Below are 19,507 nucleotides of genomic sequence, written 5' to 3'. Positions count from 1 at the left end.
TTCCTGCACAGTGCTAGGGATTAAACCCGGGGCTCCACACATAATGAGTGCACAAGCCAGCCCCTCGTTCTAAGTCCTTAAACTCCTTTCTCTGCCGTTTCCAAGACAGCCCCATCCATAAAGAATGAATAATGTTCCAACCATTAGTGAAGGAGATTGTAGTGTGTTGTGTTGTAGGACGACACTGGAATATAAAAATGTCTTCTGACGGGGCCAGGGGAGGCACCACAGACAACACCATGATCGATGCTCACCTACTCCACCTCCAGCAGGAAAGGGGCTGGGAACCGAACTTACTTTAAGGCTGTGGCTTATGAGCCTGAGATGGCCTTACTCTTCTTTCACTCTCTGTTGGGAAAGGAGTATCTTATCCCATTCTGGCTAGTGAGACAGAGAAGCTGGACTGAAGGTTTCTGGGAAAGATCTTCCTTGTTCTTTAGGGAGAGCACTGTGGATGTGATGAAGAAACAGTCAGCCTTGACTGTTATCAGGAGCCACTGGGAGCCATTCAGCCTGAAACACCACCAGGCCTAGAGTTGGCCTCTGTGCCTCTAGGCACTTAGACTGAACTGAGGTTCATCTTACCAAGGGTTTTGTGTGTGAACTCACTTGAGTCCCATTATCCACTTCTAGGAGCCAAAGATCTTTAACTTACATAAGCCTCACATTGAGACATTATTGAAATATTCTCCTACCAGTCTCCTGCTCAGAGGTGTGCCTGCTTCTGGAGTTTGAAAGGCTTAGCAAGGGCTAAGCACAGTGGTCCTGCTGCCTGCCTCAAAAGTGCAAAGACCTGAGTTTGATCCCCAGTATAAAAAATAAATAAATAAATAAATAAAAAGGCTTAGCAAGAACTGCCTGGCTTGTATGGCAATGAAATGAGAATAAACAATTTGTCCCTAATTTTCAATATGTGGCAATCATTACATGGCAAACACTGCTGGTTGATACCCTAGATCTGCTTTTTTTCCTTCTCTTTAGATGATACAGTCATTTCTCTTGAACTCAAAGAGATCATCAGTGAGATGGAAGTAGCAGTTCGTGGGCAGAGCTTGCAGAGAAGCTGTACTCCAGAAGGACAGATCCTGCTCCTTGACCTTCTCGTTTCCTAGAATGCACACATGCAGTGGACCACGCAGTACCCTTGCAGATGAAATCACACGTCAAAGACGGCAGAGTGGAACGAGAGAAGTAACCAGAAGTAATCTGGGTGAGTGTGGTAGAGCTGCCTGCCTCCAAGCTCCCGACATATATCTTGTTTGACTCATATGTTTGGGGACAAAATTTAATCCCAGTTAACATGTCATCTGGCACAGTTCAGAACAGAAGCTCTGGCTCAGATAAATCTGCAGTTGAGAGCCTACTCTGTAGGAAATCAGCTGTGTAGCTTTGACAAGTCAGTTAACCCCTCAGCTGCGCCCCATCATCTGTGAAATAGGGGATGACAGATGGCACCTACACGGCAGGGCGGTGGGCAAGATTAAACAAGACAATATAAGCTTAGTGCAGGGATGTTGTCGCGATTCAGTGAGATAATATGGCAACAAGCTCAGTATGACGCCGGTACAGGGCAACTGTATGGCAAAAGTCAGCCACTTAGAAGAGGGCGAAGGAGAAAGATAACAGCATGGGTCACCAAACTCTGCCAAGACCTCAGTACTTCCTGTTACTCTTTCTGCATATTTTTGGTCACCTGTCCAAGCCTGTGCCTCTTCTCAAGAACCCTGTCCCTCTCAGCACATCTGACGGCCTCCTCCTTCCCAGGAAATGAATGTCACACTCCACACCAACTCACTTCTTCCCAGGGATTTTCTCCCCACGCCAGGGCAGATTTCCCATCTGTGGTTTGGAGCAATCGCTCCCGTTACTCACGAGTTCAGGTCCCCATGCTGCCCTCCCTCTCCTGCCTCTCACATCTCTGCCATCTCACAAAAATCAGGACAACACCAGCACTACCCCGCTGTGACCCTTAATATCCTTCGATTGTTAACCCTTTTTTCCTTTGCTTCTCACAACCAACATCAGGGTCCAACACTATGTCCACTGTAAGTAGCATTGGCTTCTATTTAGTAGACATCTACTCTGTCCTGGAGAATTTGTGTCTGTCATTCAATCTTCAGTAACACCAATGGGATTCCCGTTACCATTTTTGTAAAAGAAAAAAAAGGGGGGGGGGACCCGGGTGTGGTGGCGCACACCTGTAATCCCAGCACTCCGGAGGCTGAGGCAGGAGGATCACTGCAAGTTCAAATCCAGCCTGGGCTACATAGTGAGTTCCCTGTCAGTCTCAACTACATAGTGAGACCCTGTCTCAAAAAGGGGGGGGGGACCCGGGTGTGGTGGCGCACACCTGTAATCCCAGCACTCCGGAGGCTGAGGCAGGAGGATCACTGCAAGTTCAAATCCAGCCTGGGCTACATAGTGAGTTCCCTGTCAGTCTCAACTACATAGTGAGACCCTGTCTCAAAAAGGGGGGTGGGGGGTTCACAGAGATTTAAATATCTTTTTCTGGTTTAAATAGCTAAAATATGACAAAATGAGAATTGGAACTCAAGTCCCTCTGAATGCAATTCATGTTACCTGTATCCAATTAGTAGTCCCCAAACCTACCAGAGCACTACAGTCAAGCCGAGACCTTAAAAAGATGCTGTTTCTTAGGTCCCATCCCAGCTCTCCACAGGAAGCCTGGGATCTGCCTGTTTAAGCTCCATGGGTGAATCTGGCACCTCTGGCTGGGGTCGGGGTAGGACTTCCTTTGCTGTTTCTCACTCACAGGCTCCAAAGTGCACCCCAGCAGGCATCAAGATTTACTCCTCAAACCAAATTGTTCCTCTTGGCTAAATCTGCCAGACAATTCCAACCTTCACCTTGCCTGGCTTCTTAACAGAATCTGACAATCTCAGAATTTCTAACTTTCATTAACTTCCAGAATATGAGGCAGAATTGAAAAATACAGTGAATGTTTAAATTTTTTATGTTATCACAATAAAGGACACATTGTCATCAACCCACCTCAGACATTCCGTTTCACTTTGAACAGCTAGTCCCATCATTTTTGCCACTTAGTCCTCTTTCCTGAGCGTCTTTAAGAGGTGTGATCAAAACTATGGTGAATGCTGCTGCCAGGTGCCACCCAATGGAAAAGCAGGCTTCTAAAAACATTACACCGAGTCCTCAGCCCTAATTCACCAGATGTAACTTCTGCAACTTCTGACTCTTCCCCAAAGTTAAAATGACCATGAAAAGTACATGTTTTAAATCACTTCAGGAGGTCAAAGTAGCCACCACAGTGCAACTAAAGATACTCATGAGAGAGGATTTCCAGAATTACTTCACAAAGCGGCAAGAACAACAGCATATGTGTGTTTGAAGGAAGGGGGAATATTCTGAGGGGGACTAATGGCAATGTGTCTCTTGCTGTAATACACTTTTTAAACATTTAAACATTCACTATGTATTTCAGTCACACCCGTACTGTACCTACCCTTGGATTTCCTCCCTTCTGTTTGATTCCTCCCTTCTTCCTGTCTTCCTTGGGCTCTCTCCACCTCCTAACTGTTGCCACCCCACCTCTTGGTTTCTGGCTTTACCCTCTTCTCCTCTAAACACTATGCCTTGTGATCTTATCCACTTCCAGGGACCTTATTACATTTATTTATTAGTGACTCCCAAGCTGGTATTTCTAGACTCACTCTTGGCCACTGGATCTATATAAGTCCATGTCTAAGGAACCACCCAAGTCCTTTGTCTCAATTGGCGCTCAATGAGATTCATGATCTTCTTTGAACTATTCCCCAAGCTGGATTCACTCATGTGTTAGCTTGGCTGCTGTATCAGAATACCACAGAGTAGGGGCTTAAACATCAGAAACTGATTTCTCATAGTTCTAGAGTCTAAAAGTCCGGGGCACCAGCATAGCTGGGCTCTGGTGAAGACCTCCTAGCTTACTAAAAGCTGCTTTCTCACTGTACGCTCCTGTGGCTTTTTGTGAGTGTATTTCACAGAGCCAGAAAGGAAAGAGAATGCTGTCTGTCTTGCCTCTCCTTCTAATAAAGACACCAGTACTATTGGTTTAAGAGCCTGTTACGGTTTATATCTAGAATGTCCCTCAAAGACTCACGTGTACAGAGGTGGGTCTTTGGAAAGTGACTGCATCACGGGGGAGCTATGCTCATCAGCGGATCAGGCCACTGATACATTGGTAGCCTAATATGCTATTAGTAGGTGGGGCCTGGTTGGTGGAGGTGGTCCCTGTGGGGGACCTGGGTGAATGTGTCTCTCTCCCTGGCTCTGTCCCTGTCTCTCTCTGATCCCCGGCCACTGTAACTGGAACAGATTTCCTCCAAGGCAGGTCCCTCCACTGTCCTGCTTCATGGACCATGGACTGAAATTTCTGTAACTATGAGCTAAATAAACCTTATGTCCCTTGAGTTGTAGGTGTTCAATATTGTGTCCAGCAATGGAAGAGTGACTAAGACAAGACCTCACTGTTACAATCTCATTTACAATTAATTACTTCCTCAAAGCCCTGTTTCCAATTATAAATTTGGAGTTAGGGCCTCGACTTAAGAATTCTGATAGACAAAAATGTTCGGTCCACAACCACAGTGTGCAGCCAGTGTAATTGCACAAGCCATGTGCTCAGAAGGGTGCCGTGCTTGGAATTTAATGCTCTCTGAGGCTGTTTTGAGATTCTAAATACTTTTATCTTTGGATTTACATTGGTAGGCGAAGTTCTAGTGAGCATTGCTGGGTGCTTGGAGCCCTATTTCACGTATTATCCTGACCTCCATGGTCTACCTGCATCCATGGGACCAGCTATCACCTGCCCCTGGCCCACAAACCTGCCCTCCCCACCCCCTGTCCCCAGTGGTGATGCCTGGGCATAGGCACAGGGAGGGTCAGGGCTGGGTACATTCCCACCACTGTGTCTCAGGGTGGGCACAGCCATGGCAGTCCCAGATCAGGGCATCCTGGCAGGGCAAGCCTCCTATCCTTCCCCACGCAGGTTTCTAGTGTGTCGTGGTGTAGGGGTAGTAATATTCTTGAGTCACCAGCTGCCATAGACTGGGAGTGCTTTCTCCTAGGAAGGGAAGATGCCTGAGTTACAGGGGTGTTCATCCCTCATGGGCAGAAGCTGGGAACCTGGCAACTCTGTACCCAGGCACAAGCAGAGGCCCAGGTTCCACCCTTTGAGGGTTTCACTCACCCTTCTATACCCAAGGGCACAGGACACCAAATAGGAAATAAACACCATCATGGTGGATCAAGGAGAAGGGAATCACTGGAAAAAGAGAAAAAAGAATTTTTTCCTGAATTTGTTTGTTTTTTGTTTTTTGGGGCAGGGTTTCACTATGTAGTGAGACTGACCTGGAACTCACTATGTAGTTCAGGCTGGTCTCAAACTCACAGTCACAGCGATCCTCCTGCCTCAGCCTCCCGAGTGCTGGGATTACAGGCGTGCAAACACCCAGCCTTTTCCTGAATTTTGATTAAGTGACTTTGAACATTTGTTTTGAATTGGGCCATATAAACCATGTAGCTGGTCCTAACCAGTCCCTAGGTCCTTCTTCCTTTTCTTAGTCAATGACACCACCAATCTAGTCACCAGCACCAAATCTAGGGATCATCCCTGACTTCTGTGTCTCTCCTTTCCCTATTTCAGAACTTATAGCTTTTTTCTAGATATTGCTGGGTTCTTCATTCCCAAATGCCCCTGGCTTCATTCATGTAACAAAAAGAAAATTGGAATTACTGTTTTTTACTGAGCCACCCAAAGATGCTTTTGCCTCCTATTGTATAGGAAAGAAACAAACAGAACCTATGCAGTCTACCTTTGGGGATGACCAACTGTGGGAATGACATTGATGGGTGACCTTGGGGGGTGTTGTCCAAGGGCCCTGCGAATGTCTGAAAGACCAGCAGTCCCCAGGACCACAGGACCCATGAAGATTTAGCTCAGGTAGTTACACTAAAAAAGTGATTAGCCAAGAACATCAATACTTTTTAACTAACATAGAATTTTATAGAATAACTATGGAACTTTTTAGATGATACTTTTGTAGTGCTGGGGCTCAGGCCCAGGGACTTGCACATGCTAAGCAAACACTCTACCGCTGAACTGTGTCCTCAGGCCTACACCAGCAGTCCCCAATATTTATTAAAGTTAATTGCTAACTCCTTAGCAGAGGCCACTGAAACTACTGAGGGCAGGACAGAAATGTCAGAGTGAAGAAGGGCCATACGTTACCATGAGTATTTGTGGGCATTCGAAATATCCTTTTATGGGCTGTTTAGACAGTGGCTCTCAGTGTCAGGTTGGCATCCTAGTGTAGGATGCCAACCCCAAATCACCCTGAGCACTCTTGCTAAAACAGCACTTTTTCTTCCTAAATTGTCTGGTATCGTCCCAGTCATTTACAGGCAAAAGCCCAGGAAACTGTTCCTAAGGCACTCCACTCATGTGTCTTCCTGTGTCCATATTTTACATCACTGTTCACAATAGCAGCTCACGTGGAGGTCAAGTCACTTCCTTCCTGTCCCCCAGCCTTGCTGCTTCTTTTTTCAGGAGGGGGGTACCGGGAATTGAACTCAGGGCCTCATGCTTGCAAGGCAGGTGGCAGAACCACTGAGCTAAATTCCCAGCCCTGGACTTGTTGCTTCTGTGCCTACTTTGGAAATCTCTTCACTCATCTAATAATGTTCATCCCATCCAACTGAAATGTTGCCTCCACTTTTAGGTTTTTTAAAACAAATATTTAAATAGCATTACTATGCATCAAGCACTATTCAAATATTTTAGATTAATTACTTCAATTCGCAAAACACCCCTGTGATGTGAGTGAAGACTGCTACCCATTGCCAACTTAGAGATAAGTTTGCCAGCTACCCTAGGGCAGAGAGCCAGCATTTGAACCCAGACCACTCTTGACCAGTCCTTGCTTCCATATTGCCTCCATTAGCCTTGTATGCTCAGTGTGGCCTCAGTGAGCATCTGTAAAGATTCAAAGCTGGCTCACTGGCACTCATATCCTGATGAGTTCTGGGAAACCCCTTGCATCTCTTCTTACCTGCTACACTTGTCGCTTTCTTGTATACCTGATTCATAGATCAGCAGAAATTTTATGGAAAAACAAAAAGAGAAATAAATATAGAAGAGCTTAATATTTTTTGTGGCTCATTAGCACAAAGTTACATTGTATGCATTTTTTCCAATAGAGGGGTCATATTAGTTCATGTGATGCCATGTGCTTCAGGGATCAAGCAGAAAAGGAAATGAGTCCAGCATAAGTCTCTTGCAAAATCGTTTGAGGGATTGGAAAAATAACTTAGGCTGCCAGGCATGGTGGCACACATCTGTAATCCTAGCACTCGGGAGGCTGAGGCAGGAGGATCGCTGTGAGCTCAAGATCAGCCTGGGCTATACAGTGAATTCCAGGTCAGTCTCAGCTACACAGTGAGACCCTGTCTCAAAAAATAAAAAATAAAAAAAAATAAAAAATAAAAAATAAAAATAACTTAGGCTAGGACAGGGTCCCCAGCCCCAGGGTAATGGACCAATATGAGGCTGCCCCAGAAGCAAGTGGAGGCTGGATCAGCAAAGCTTTGTCTGCATTTACTCTGCTTCCCATCAATGGTGTGACTGCCTGAGCTCACAAAACCAGTCCCTGGTGCCAAAAACATTGGGGTACCCTGGGTTAGGCTTCTAAGAGTGTGTCTCAGATTGACACTGTGAAGAGGCCCCCAGCTCTTCCCATAAACAGCCTGAAGTGATCTCTGAAGCTAGTTCACTACTCACGTGACAGAGAGAGCGCCTTCAGATTGTGCAGGCCAAAAGTTCCAATTTTTACCTCTTGAACATCTCTTTAGGCCACTGAGAGTATAAGAGCATGCATGGAAAACCACCGCGTATCTGGAAGATGTTGCTTTACAGAAAAAGTGTGTGCCATTGTGTGGTAAAATGGGTAGGTGTGTTCCTGCCAAACAGCAGAGCTGGACACAGGGTTGGTGGCCCAAAAAGAGTGCTGGGATTTTGCTTAAGTGCTTAAACATGTAAAGAAAATGCTAAACTGCACAGGTTAGTGTAGAGTCTCTGGCCACTGACCACATTTTGGGTGAATACAACTCCCACTGCTTCTCACGTCACTCATGGTCCAGGATGCACTAAGATTATCCTTAAGAAAAAAGGTGAATTGTTCTTAAACTAGAAGAGAAGGTGGCACAGTAGAAAAAGATATCTCAAAAGAAACTGAGGTACCTGAGGAAATAAAAAATTTACAACTCAGAAAAAAGAATTTACAACTCAGGAGTAAGCATAACCTATAATAAGTGTAAAATAATACTAGTAAGTAAATAAAAGAAAAAAGTCTCCCTTTTAGGGAATGATTACTTGGCTGGGAGCTTCAGAAATTGAGACCACTGTTCAAATTTCAGGCTCCATAATAGTCTAAAATGTTCCCCCTAAAGCCCCATGTGTTCAAAGTTGGGGCTTTTGGAAGGTGACTAGATCATGGGCCCCAAACTTCATCAGTGGATTAACCCATTGATGAGTTCATAGCTAAACGGCTATTAAGTGGTAGGACCCAGTTAGAGGAAGCAGGTCACTCAGGGTGTAATCTAGAAGGATATATGTTGTGCCTGGCCGTCCACTTCCAACTGCCATGTGACTCTTCCACCACACCCATCCACCATGTTTCTGCCTTGCCACAGGCGTATAACAATGGAGGAGCTGACTACGGCTTAAAGCCTCTTAAATCATGAGCCGAAATTAACCTTTCGCCTTAAAGTGATTTATGTTACGTATTTTGTCACTGTGACAGAAAGCTGACTAATACAGACACTACTGATATTTCAGGCTGTATAATTCTTATGGAGGGGACTGTCCTGCGTATTGCTAGAGTTTAACCATATCCCTGGCTTCTCCCCACTAGCTGCTGGCAGCATGCCATCCATTGTGACAATAAAAAGTATCTTCAGACTTTGATAAATGCCCCTATACCAGGTAGGGTTCATGAAAAAAGCAGATTCAATATAAAAATATATTTATTTTATATAAAAGATTTATAAGGCAGGCTTACAATGGCTTCCTGAAGAATCAAGTATAGAAGAATGCAGAAGGGCCATCTGCAATCTGGAGAACTGGAGGACACAGTCAAAAGTCAAAGGTCTGAAGCTTACTGCAGAGTCCCAAGCAAGACCACATTGGGAAGGTGATGGGTCAGGAAGGCTGAAGAGTCTTCACTGAAATCCTGGATACAGACATCCAAATGCAATGGCCAAGACTGGAAGTTTTTGGAAGAAGCAAAGCCAAGACCTCCTTCTTTCCCCTTTAAAGCTACAACCACAGGCAATTTAAAAGCCTCAATGCAGAAAACAAACAACAATAACAACAACAAAAAAAAAGCAAGAAAGAAAGAAAGAAAGAAAGAAAATGAGAAAACATAGAAGCAAGATGCAACCCAACACCCCCAATTTGCCCAAGGCAAATCCAAGGGACAATGAGGCAGAAGAAACCAAAAGCCGCCCAGCTGAACTTTCTGAAATGCTAATAGTGTAAGTAACAGAATAGATGAATAACTCTCTGGAAAGAAAAAAAACAAAACACAAATAATTAGAGAAACAATGACTATAATGAAGGAAATGGTTACTGAAACTAGAATAGATACAGAAAAAAAATGGAGGAGTTTAGGAAAACAGGGAAACTATGAACGCTCAATATAGGAAAGAACTGGATGCTATAAAACAGATTCAAAAAGATATCCAGGAGATTAAAACTTCTATTTAAAGTATACACAGCACAACTAACCAATGGAAAGATGGAATATCAGATTTAGAAGGCAGTTTTATGGTTGGTGATGATCAAATGAAAGACTTAAATATAGGAAGAGACAATGAAAAATCAATCCAACATCTCACAATGCAAAGAAGAATCCAAGATTAATTGCAATCAATTAAAAATTAGAAGATAGCACAAAGGACATAAAAACTTATTCACAGAAGTAATAGCAGAAAACTTTCCAAGCATGGAAAAACAACTTAACATACAGCTACGTGACATATGATTGTAAAAACAACTTAACATACAGCTAAGTGAGGTATGATCTGAAAAAAACTACACCAACACATGTCAAGATTCCAGAAATTCAACACAAGAACAGTTTGTTAAAAGCTGTTAGAGAAAAGAAACAAATCACCTATAAAATAAAACACACCAGAATCACAGCAGACTTCTCAACATAAGGCCTTAAAGAAAGTTTGAAGTGAAGTATTTTAAATCCTAAAAGAAAACAACCTTCAATCCAGACTGATGTACCCCACAGTTATCTTTCACAATTGATGAAGAAATAAGATACTTCCATGACAAAGAACACTTGACAAAATTTATGAACACTAAACCAGCACTCAAAACATTTCTGAAGGATATTCTAGAAAAAGTATAGACAACAATTCCAAGGCTCCCAATAGAATGAGCCCACCAGGCAAGGCAAGCAATTAAACAAAAGGGAAAGAAAGGAACCAACAACAGGAAAATAATATAATGATAAGATAAATCAATTCCTATAACCATCAGTGTGAATGGTCTCAACTCACCAATCAAAAGAAAAAGACTGGCAGAATGGATCAAGAAACAAGACCTAACAATATGCTGCATACAAGAAACACACTTAATTAAAAAATAAATTCATAGACTGAAAAATCAAAGGATAGAAAACAATATTCCATTCAACAGGAACCTGGAAAAAAGCAGAGATAGCTATTCTATTTGCATATAAGCAAGACTGATCAAAAAATACAAAGAAGGTCACTGCATAGCTGTTAAAGGGATAATCCAAGAGGAAGAGATAACAATCATAAACATATATGCACCAAATTCCAGTGCAGCCAACTCTGTAAAACACTAATGAATATGAAAAAAATCAGATAAGCACTAATACATTGTAATGGGGGACATCAATACCCCACTGTCACAAATACACAGATCAACTGGACAAAAATACCAACAAAGAAATATCAGAGCTGAACCAAGCCTTTGAATAAATAGACAGTAAATATATACAGGATGTTCTACCCAACAACAGACTACACATTCTTCTCAGCAGCACATAGCACGTTCTCCAAAACAGACTACATATTAGCTCACAGAACATGCTTAAGTAAATGCAAAGAAACTGAAATTATTCATGCACATTATCAGATCATCAAGGAATGAAGTTAGAAATAAAAAGCAAAAGAAACCACAAAAACTACATGAACACATGAAAATTAAATAATACCTTTGTGAACAAACAATGGGTCACAGAAGAACTTAGTTTCTACAATTAAATAATAATGCTGATACAATATACTGGAACTTATGGGAAGCAATGAAAGCAGTTCTATGAGGGAAATTGATAGTGGTAAAGTCCCACATTAGAAAAACAGTGAGCTCAAATAAATAACCTAATGTTGAACCTCAAGGTTCTAGAAAAACAGCAAGTTAAACTCTAGGTTCACACAAGGAAGGAAATTATAAAGTTCACACAAGAAATTAACGCAATTGAGACTAAGAAAACAACACCAAGAAATCAGTGAATCAAAGAGTTGGTTTTTAGAAAGCTTAAATAAAATAGGAAACCCTTAGCCAACCTTATCAAAACACAGAAAGAAAAGACCCAAATCCACACAATTAGGAATGAAAAGGGTGAAATCACAGTGGAACCTGCAGAATCCAGAAGATCATCAGTACCTACTTTGAGAACTCATATCCTAATACAATGGGAAACTCAGAAGAAATAGATTCCTACATATAAATTACCAAAGCCGAATCAAGAAGATATAAAAATTCTCAACAACATAATATCAGTCTATGAAATTGAAGAAGTATTAAAAAGTAACATCAACAAAGAAAAGGCCAGGTCCTGACAGGTTGACTGTTGAATTCTTCAAGAACTTTAAAGATCTAATATCATAATCCTTAAACTCTTTAATGAAATTGAAAAGGAATAAATACTCTGAAAGTCATTCCTAGAAGCAAGAGTTACCCTAATACCAAAACCCGAGAAAGATCCAAGCAAAAAAGAGAGCTACAGCCCAATCTTCTTAATGAACATACATGCAAAAATCTTCAATAAGATAGTAGCAAACAGAATTCATCAAATCATCAAAAAATTATATACCATGACCAAGTAGGGTTCATCTCAGTGATGCAGGGATGGCTCGTTATGTCCAAATCAATAAATGTAATACACTAGATTAACAGAACCAAGGACAAAAACCACATGATCATCTAAATAGATGCAGAAAATGCATTTGACAAAGTCCAGCACCCATTCATTGTAAAAACCCTACAGAAAATTGTAATACAACATCTTTAACTCAATATCATAAAAACCATCATTGCAAACCAACAGCCAACATTATACTAAATAGTCTAAAACTGAAAGCTTTCACTCTAAAATTATGAACAAGACATGAATGCCCACTATCACTATCCCGTTTAATATAGTTCTGGAAACATTAGCCAGAGCAATTAGACAAGACAAAACTATAAAAGGATTATAGTTAGGAAAGGAAAAAGTTAAATTATCATTTTTTGACAATGACATGATTCTCTTCATAGAAGACCCCAAAAACTTCCCCTAAAGACTCTTAGAATTAAAACCAAATTTGGTACTGTAGCAGGTGACAAAGTCAACACTCAAAAATCAATAGCATCTTCTACACAAAGAACAAACTAAGATAAATATTAGGGAAACAACATCACTTAAAATAGCATCAAGAAAAACAAATAGGAATTAAGAAGCAATCTAACAAAAAAGGTGAAGGATCTATACATTGAAAACTATAGTACTCTGAAAAGGAGATCGAAGAGGATATCAGAAAATAGAAAAAGATATCCCTTTTTCTTGAGAAGTACATAGAAAAGTGTTCATCTTTAGCTGTTAAAGAAATGCAAATTAAAACAACATTTAGATTCCATCTTATCCAGAAAGTATGGCTGTCATCCAGGAACTCAAAATACAACAAAGGCTGTCAAGATTGTAAGGGAAAAGGAACTGTTTTCCATTGTTGGTAGAAATGGAAACTAGAACAACCACTATGGAACCAGTATAAAAGTATCTCAAAAAAACTAAAATAGAAATTTCATTTGACCTAGCTATACCTCTTCTACGTATGTTCCCAAAATAATTAAAAACATCTTATTACAGTGATACATGCATACCCATGTTTATAGCAGCACAATTCATAATAGATAAAATTTGGAAGCAGCCCATATGGCCAACAGATGAATGGATAAAGAAGATGTGATATTTATATACAGTGAAGCACTATTCAGCTATTGAGAAGGACAAATGTGAGTCATTTGCAGGGAAATGGATGCACCTTCAGGCCATCATGCTAACTGAAACAGTCAGATGTAGAACCATAAGTATCACATGGTTCCTCTTACATGAGAAACTCAAAAGATAAATAATTTAACGAGCAAAAGAAAAGACAGGTGATAGGAAATAGGGAGGTAGACTTTGTGGAGATGGAAAGGAGGCCCAAGAGAGGTGGGGAAAGGAGAGGACTAGAAGGAAAACAGAAAGTAAAAATTAGTAAGGTGCAACATGTATGTCTACTAATCCCCCAAGATGAATACAATTATTTTGTATAGCAAAAACATACTGATTTTAAAAAGAGTTAACCCATGGGGTCATGTGACATGGGGGAACCCCCATCTGCAAATGTTTTCTCTGGTTTCCTAGTGGCACTCCACGCTCCTCCCCATAGCTTTCCAAGAACAGATACCCTTGACCCGCACCCACAGGGCTCTGAGGCCCATCATTCAGTACCAGATGCAACCTTGACTGCTGTACTGTGCCCATCTGTGACCCAGGTCACAGGTGAATTTGGTGCAGCTCCCCACCTAGCAGATAATCCCTCTGTGTGGTTGGAATTAAGCCTTGCAAGCACCAGATAAACAGTATCTCTGTCTTAACCACGTCTCAATTCAGCCTTCTTCTCCACTGTAATGGCTGGGAATCCCCCCAAATTTAGAGTTTCTTATCCTTCTTCAGGAAGGGTGAACCCCATCCTATGAGACTCCAGTTATAAGCCTTAACAGCTGATTGTCACAGCAGCAGGATGGGTGGGTCTGCATGGACACACAAGGCAGACACTCTGCTGGCATGGTAGATGGTTCCAAGTGAAGAACAGCTGACTTCATGGGACTCTGTGAGAACAACCAAGCCTGTGAGACCGGGTCTGAAGCGAGCGACGCCCTCTCAGGTAGGCGGTGTTTTGAAACTCCGTAAGTGGCACATGGCAACTGTAACCACACATTAGTCTGTTAACTGTCTCCTCAGTGGTTTACCTCCTGTCTTGTTGGGCTACACTGCAAAGTTCCAAGACCCTGAACTTCCCACTGGGTACTTTTGTTTCAGCACTTGTGTGGTAACCCAATCAGTGCAATCTTTCATGAACACCCACATGTACAGTAATTAGTTCCACAGATTGTGGGACAAAGCTGCCACACATAATTTTAATGAATGGAAATTACTTTATGGCATCTGATGTTAAGTGAGTTGGGCATAGACAACCTGAGTTTGAAAAAAAATCATTGATTCTATTTCTTTTCCTACATGGCTGTGTCAAACATTGTGTTCCCATGGTTCTAGGCATGTCCCCACCCCAACACATGTCCAGGATCCATCCTATGCTTTAACTTTTGGAAGCTACTGAGAATTCTCTTTGTTTTGCCCAGTGAAAAGTCCTCCCTTCTCCCTTGGGTCTTCCTTCTAGAACTTTAATTCCCACCTTTAAAAACCACCTGGTCTCTATCCCACTTCCGTCTGGCCCCTTCACTATCAGCAGCTGGCTGGTTGTCAGAGAGGAGAGTTGCAGGGATTCCTTCTCAATCACTCATTTGCTTTTCTGCCCAAAGAGTTGCTTCCCATCCTCTGGGTTTTCTGGAGGACTCTAGATTTGGTTTTCCACCAGACTCCTATAGTATATGCTCAATTTACAATCACTCCAAATACCTGTTGAGTCAAGATGATAGAAGCTCCCCTTTATGATAACTTTAACTTGCTCTTTCAGAGCCCTGTCACACTCAGGAGCACAGATCTCTTCTCCTAATTGGAGTGAAGGGCTCAAATTCTGTAAGTGTTTCTTGGAAAACCCACTGTTGGCAGTGCGTTTGTCTGCTTATTTACCTCCCCTGCCAAGGCTGCCATCTTACTGATAAATGTCCAGGGAACCCTGTATATGTTGCCATACAGTTCTTTAGGGCTTTGAGAACTGCTATGGATGCTCCCCAATCTCTCAGACATGCTTCAGGGAACCCTGGCTGGCACAAAGCCTGGCCAGTGACAATCTTTGCTCTGACGAGGCATTATTAAGTAACGAGTGAAACACTGGTGTCTTCATCTGTTCCTGCTACTGTAACAAAATACCACTGACTGGATAATTTATAAGTAAAGATATTTATTTCTCATAGTTTCAGAGGCTGGAAAGTCCAAGATCAAGAAGCTGATAGACTTGGTGTCTGGAGAGTGCTTGCAGCTGTCTTCACATGAAGGAAGAGACGAGAGACAAATTTAGTACCTCAAGCTCTTTGATGAGGGCACTAATCCCATGCATAAAGAATGAAACTAATCACAACCTAAAGGCCCCAGCTGTCAATACTGTTGCCTTGAGAATCACACCGTGAACTGTAACTTCAGACCATAAGATCTGGGTTCCCAGTCCTCAGTTAGGGAACAATATCTGAACGTTTATTCAGATGGCTCTAGAGCAACTTACCCAGGCTTGGCTTTACCTGCAGAGCTTGACATATATATGCTTCACATAAAGACATGTTCATCTGGCATGACATCAGGCTGCTCAGCAAGATTAGAGTGGGCACTTTGGAATCCAGAGATCACCAAATGTGAGATGACCATGCATGTGCCTTTCAACTGCCCAGCCTAAAGTTCTCTTCTTAAGCCTGAATCAGGAATTTGCTCCTCCCCCTCTTTTGCTCACAGCCCGAAGATTCTGGTTTCTTTCCACTTTGTCAGCCACTGCCATCTCCACCTGGAATCTGTGGTATTTTTGTGTGTCAGCAAGTCAGCCACAATTCTCACAGCTTCTTCCCCAAAAATGAGCACCGAGGGCTTTGGTGCTTAAGTTTTATTTATTCATTGTTCAGAGAAAACAGGGACAAGTTGAGGTTAGAAATTTGTTCATTACTAGCTCCTGATGAATGTACCGGAAAACTTTTGACAACCAAGATTTCAGCTCAGTACTTTATTTCCAAGGATAGGACCGACCACCCTCCTCCATCTGACACAGCCCGAGTGTCTCTGGGAAATCTTGTCTCCAGCCTCAAAGTATAAAGTGAGTAATACATATTGCCTTGCTTCCATGGGGAATCTGCCTATCTAGAATGATCCCTTTAGATGTTTTCTTAAGTCAAATGTAATCAGCACCCCGTGGCCCCCTCTTTCACTAACAGCCCCCCTCGGACCCTTGGAAGAACAGATGGGCATTCTCACCATTTCATCCCCCTGGAGCGACAGAACCATGACTCCATTTCTGCTGATTAGCTTCACACGTCAATTTGACTAGGCTGTAGTATGCAGCTAGTCAGTACAATATATTATATTTTGCTGTGAAAGTATTTTGTAGATGTAGAAAACATCTGCTATCAGTTGACTTTAAATAAAGGCGACTGTCTTAGATACTGTAGATGGGCTTCATGTAATCAATTGAAAGCCTTAGAGTTAAAAACAGATTTCTTAGAGAAGAAATTCTACAAGAATAGTTAGGATATTCAAATCACACACTGCAAAACATGACAAATTCAATTCTAACCCCAGAAACTCCAGCCCTGATGTCAAAAGGATCTACAAATACTGATTTCCATAGCAGCTGTATCAGTTCACAGTCCTGCCAACAATGGAGAAGGATTTCATCCTCACCAGCGTGTTGGTTGATTTCTTGATGACAGCCATTCTGGAGTGAGATGGAATCTCAGTGTTGTTTTAAATTGTACTTCTCAAATGGCTAGCAATGTTGAATATTTTTCCATGTAATTATCATCCATTTGTATTCCTTCATCTGAGAAGTGTCTATTCATTTCAGATGCCCATTTTTAATTGGGTCTTTAAATATATTCTAGATGTTAGTACTTTTAGGAGTAGCTGGCAATTTTTTTCTGTTACAGGTTTTCTTCGCTATGAAGAAGCTCTTTAACTTGGTGTGACCCCATTTTTTGATTTGTGGTATTATTTCTTGCAAATGGGCTTTTGTTCAGAAAATATTTGCCTATACTTATGTCTTCAAGAGTTTTACCTATTTTATCTTTCAGCAGATTGTTTCTGTTCTAATGTTTAGATCTTTAATCTATTTTGATTTTAGTTTAGTGCATGATGAGAGATCTGTGTCTAGGTTTAATCTTCAGCATGTGGATAGCCAGTTTTCCCAGCACCATTTGTGAAAGAGGCTATCTTCTCTCTAGTGAAGAGATTTGGCCCCTTTGTCAAAAATAACATATCTGAGTGTGCCTGAAGTTGTTGGTGTATATTCTATCCTGTTTCATTGATCCACGGGTCTTCCCCCCTCCACAGTACCATGCTGTCTTTATCCTTGTAGCTTTGTAGTATAACTTAAAGTCTGGGATTGTGATGCTCCCTGCCTTGCCCTTGTTGCCCAGGATTGCTTTTTGGTTCTGTATCAATTTTTAGTCAGTTGATTTATAACAAAGATGGTAAGACTATTCAATGGAGAAAGAATACAATGTCTTTTCAACAAATGGTGATAGGAAATCTGGATAGCTACACACAAAAGAGTAAAGCTGGACCTCTAGCTAGCACCATATATAAAAATTAAGTCAAAATGGGTCAAATCTAAATTTAAGGACCATAATTATAAAACCCTTAGTAGGAAAAAGGCATAAATCTTTGTAATGGTGGATTGGACAATATTTTCATAAATGTAACACCAAAAACACTAGCAGCAAAAATAAATTAAACTTCATCAAATTAAAAATTATATTACAGAGGACACTATCAATTGAAAAAGTAAAAAGATAACCCATTAGAATGGGAGAAAATATTTCAAATTATATGTAGTACATGACTATATCAAGAACTTTTAAGTGCAATAAGAAGATAAACAATCAAAATGGGCAAAGCATATGAATAGACACTTCTCAAAAGAGTATGTACAATAGCCAATAAGCACATAAATGTTCAACATCACTAGTTATCAGAGAAATGTATATCAAAACTTCAGTAAGATACCATCTCATATCCAGATAAATGGCTATCATAAATGACAGTTTAATGAAAATGGAGAGAAATTAGAACCCTCATGCACTACTGATGGGAATGTAAAATGGTACTGCTGCTTTGAACAACTAACTGGCAGCTCCTCAAAAAATTAAACATAGAGTTACCATAGACCCAGCATTTACTCCTAAATAGGTACTCATCAGAAACAAAAAGAGGGCCAGGGATTTAGCTCAGTTGTTCTGCCGACTGCTTCGCAAGTGCAAAGACCTAAGTTCAATCCCCAGTACGCCCACAAAAAAAAAAAGAAAGAAAAAAGAGATGTTTACATGAAAGCTTATATACACATGAATGTTCCTAGCAGCATTATCCACAATAGCCAAAACATGGAAATGGCCCAAATGCCCATCAACTAATGAAAGGATGAGTGAAATGTAGTAAATCCAGCCATAAAAAAGTGAAACCCCATACATAAGGAAACATCATGTTCACCTTGCTCTGTCATGGATGAATCTTAAAAATATGCCAAATAAAAGAAGCCAGTCATGCATGGTGAGTCATGGATTATAGCAAATGCCCTTACTATGGAAGTGAATAGAAACAGAAGGTAGATTAAGAGTTGCCTAAGAATAGTGGGAAAATAGGCTATTTCTGGCGAAGTAGGGTTTTTTTGGGGGGTGATGAAAATATTCTAAAATTTATTGTGATGACATATACCTTGATATATTAAAACCATTGAATCATAACTTTAAATAGGTGAGTTGTATGGAAACAGAACATCATGATGGAAGGGTATACAGAGCAGAGCTGTTAATCACAGCAGCCAGGAAGCAGAGGGGAAAGGAGAGAAACAAAGACCAGACCAGGGACAGATACAGTCCCCAAGTTCATGTCCCCATGATCTACTCACTGCTAGGCCTCACTTGAGGTTTCCATCATATCACATCGATGCCATCAAATTATGACCTCATTGGCTAGGGATGGAGGCGCACATCTGTAATCCCAGCACTCAGAAGGCTGAGGCAGGAGGATCACTATGAGTTCAAGGCCAGCCTGGGCTACATAGTGAGTTCAAGGACAACCTGAACTACATAGTGAGACCCTGTCTCAAAACGAAACAAAACAAAAATTAAAACCTCATAAATGGATCAATCTACTTGACAAAGTTAGAGCCCTCATTATTCAATCACTTCCCAAAAGCTGTCACCAAACCCTAGAATGTTTCAAATCCAAATCTTAACAGCAAGTTTTTTTTTTTTTTTTTTTTTTTT

General features: G+C 41.3%; 2 long non-coding RNA genes across 2 annotated transcripts in view; one reads left to right on the top strand and one right to left on the bottom strand.

Annotated features, from left to right (window-relative positions):
• Window positions 1–300: 300 nt before the first annotated feature.
• The window catches only part of LOC117286703, a 34,584-nt gene continuing 15,377 nt past the window's right edge, over window positions 301–19,507 (bottom strand). Inside the window, exon 3 of the long non-coding RNA XR_004517833.1 lies at window positions 301–448. This is a non-coding gene — a long non-coding RNA (uncharacterized LOC117286703). The remainder of the gene's footprint in view (window positions 449–19,507) is intronic.
• LOC117286702 lies at window positions 987–15,773 on the top strand. Its single transcript, XR_004517832.1, has 3 exons — window positions 987–1,210; window positions 14,040–14,250; window positions 15,461–15,773. It is a non-coding gene; the product is annotated as an uncharacterized LOC117286702 (long non-coding RNA).

This window comes from Fukomys damarensis, unplaced genomic scaffold (assembly GCF_012274545.1).
Source record: "Fukomys damarensis isolate Sample0158 unplaced genomic scaffold, DMR_v1.0_HiC HiC_scaffold_18, whole genome shotgun sequence".
Lineage (NCBI taxonomy): Eukaryota > Metazoa > Chordata > Mammalia > Rodentia > Bathyergidae > Fukomys > Fukomys damarensis.
The sequence above is the reverse complement of the archived record's forward strand: the minus strand, read 5'-3'. Positions and strand labels throughout refer to the sequence as shown.